Raw genomic sequence first — 2,707 nt, 5'->3', positions numbered from 1 at the left:
CCTCCTCCCTCGTCACCTGTGCCCAGTACACACCTCGCCCGGCGGGGGCTGAGTCCCCCCAGACCTGCATGTGTCACCCCCCAGGGCCCTGGGGCGCAGTCGCCCTTGGGTCACCCTGAGCCCCCGGCCGCCCACTCCCCCCTTCTCGGTCTCACGGTGGCTCTTCTGTTACGGAGGGGCCGTCGCCCGCCGGGTGCTTCTAGGACAGAGGCCTTGGGGGGCACCGCGAGGCGTGGCCTTCCTGCGGGGGCGCCTGTCCTGCCCCAAGCTCTGCAGGGCGGGCTCCCCGGGGTCCCGGGCCCTCCTCCCCGCCGCCCTGGGGCTCGGGGGCCAGTGGGGGGCTCCCGCTGCGGCCCTGCGCCCCTGGGGGTGCGCCCTCTGCGGCATGAAGCACTGGATGCTGGGACTCGCTTCGCGCCCCCGCAGGTCTCCGGCGGGACACGGCCGCCAGGAAGGCCCCCGGGGAGCCGACTCCCCACCGCAGGCGCCGCGGTGCACGCACCTGGCCCCCTGGCGAGCTCGGAGAACCAGGGGCGCTGTCGCTCCCCGCCCCCCCGCAAGGAGGCTGCAGGGCGGGGGCGGGAGGGGCAGGGGAAGACGGCGTCTCTGTCCCTGCTGCGGACAGACGGACAGACGGACAGACGCCGCCGGCCCCCCGTGGCGCGCGGAGCAGGTGGGGGCGGCTCAGCCCCTCCCCCGTCCGGTCCCCCGTGGGTCCTCCGCTCCCGTCGCCCCGGCCCCCCCCTCCCCCCGCGCACCTCGGCCGGGACCGCGGCCTCTCTGCCCCCCAGGCCGGTCCACGCAAACTTCCATCTTCACAGCGCGAGGATGTTCACGCGTTTCCCGGGCTCTGAGTCGCAGAGGAAGGTCTGAGCTCGTCTCGCCGAGAAGCCAGCCCCCCCCCCCGCCCTTTACCAGCTTGGAGGCCCCCCCGCGAGCTGGGGTCCGCCTCGAAACACAGTGTTCCTCGGTTCCCACGAACTGCACCTAGAATCTCGCGGGGAATGGTAGCCCCCCCGCCCGGACCCGCTGTGCCCCTGAGGTCGGCGCGGGGGGGGCGGTAGCAGCAGCCATAAAGGCCCCCAGGGAGTCCAGTGCGCCAAGTGCGGTCACCCCAGCAGACCTCGGGGGCCGCGGCAGCGGGGACGGGGCGGGGGTGCTGGGGGGCGCAGGCGGGGCCCCAGGAGAGGGAAGCAGGCGCCAGCTCCTCCTCCCTGGTCGGGCTGAGGGCACACGTGACAGGCCCAGGCCGGTCCCCCCAGCCGACAGTGAGGTAGCAGGAGCCCAGGGGCTGCCACGGGGGGGGGGGGGGGGGGGGGCTGGGGATGCTCAAGATGTGACCCTCCTGGGCTTTCAAAAATCGAGTGACAACAGGAGGTGAGGCCCTGTGCCCTCCCGCCTCCCCCGGTGGCTGGTGGCTCCCTCGCACACTCCTTCAGGCGAGGGCCCCCGCAGCTTCCGACTCAGTAGGTCTGGGTGGGGGCCGGAGGGGTTGCGTTTCTAGCAAGTTCCCAAGTGCTGCAGAAGGGACGCCATCCTCACAGGCCCACGGTCTCCGGCCACGGGTGGGAGTCGGAGGGAAGCAGAAGAGGAAGAGGAAGAGGAAAGCTAGCAGGGCCTCCTCGGGTGTCCCTCACCGGCCCGTCTCGGCACCGGGCAGCACGTCTGTGAGTGCCTGCACGGGTGACCCAGCTGGCGTGTGCTGCCAGCACGGGCGACAAATGCCGTCTGTCCCGTGTGCTCCAGGAAAGATGAAGTCTGTGGCTTTCTAAATGCTCAGTACTTCAACCAAAAATACCGATTTATCCTAAAAATGCCCCAAAGCACCATGTTCCAAGCACCCCTGCGGACACAGTGGTGGCTTCGGTGTGGACAGGCTTCCTGCCCTTCTGGAGCACACGTGGTCCTGCAGGGGTGACAGGTAGACAGACACGAGCCATTGCGGAGGGGAGTGTGGGAAGGAGAAGAACCAGGTGCTGTTCCGGTCCCCCCACCCTCCATCTATCTCCCTAAGAGCAGATGTTTCCATCCGTGGGTGTCGGTGCCTTGCTGCATGTACCAGGTGGCAAATCTGGGGGAGGTGGAGTCAGCCCCAATGTGCTGCTAGCTGGGCAGGGCTTCCAGTGCTCACCTGAGTGGTGACCCTTAGGGCCATCTGACAAGAGGTTACATGGTCCAGCACCTTTCCTGCTCATCCTGAGTCAGGATGAATTTCCAGGTCCTCTCCTGCTGAGGGCTGGATGGGCCAGGCTAGCGGGGTGGGGGTTGCTGTAAGTCTGTCTTCCTTGAGGCTGCCAGGCTGCAGGGGCCACGTGTGGCTCTGACGTGAACCAGTCCCTCAGCAGAGGCGAATTCCAGCCCCGCCGGGAACCCAGCGACCGTGTGGGGAGATGCATTATCCTGTGTCCTAGGACCAGCAGCCAAGTGAGTGGGTGAGCTCTGCGGCCGCGACGGAGACGCTGGCCAACGGATCTTGCATCCCAAAGCTCTCCTGAGAGCAGCTCGTGTCTAAATAAACTTCGGTTTTCAGGCTATCCAGAAGTCTTACCCTCTTCCGGAAATTCTCTGTTTTTCTGTGGGAACAGAAGGGTGACCGCACAGGCCTGGGGAAGAGCCATGTCCACAGGTCTCCGAGGACGTGGATCTCGTCTGGTTGATCCATATGGTTTCCCGCAGATCAGTGGTACGGGCCTGAGCCTGGTCCCAC

This window comes from Canis lupus, chromosome 38, assembly GCF_048164855.1.
Source record: "Canis lupus baileyi chromosome 38, mCanLup2.hap1, whole genome shotgun sequence".
Taxonomy (NCBI): Eukaryota; Metazoa; Chordata; class Mammalia; order Carnivora; family Canidae; genus Canis; species Canis lupus.
This window is presented reverse-complemented; position numbering follows the sequence as displayed.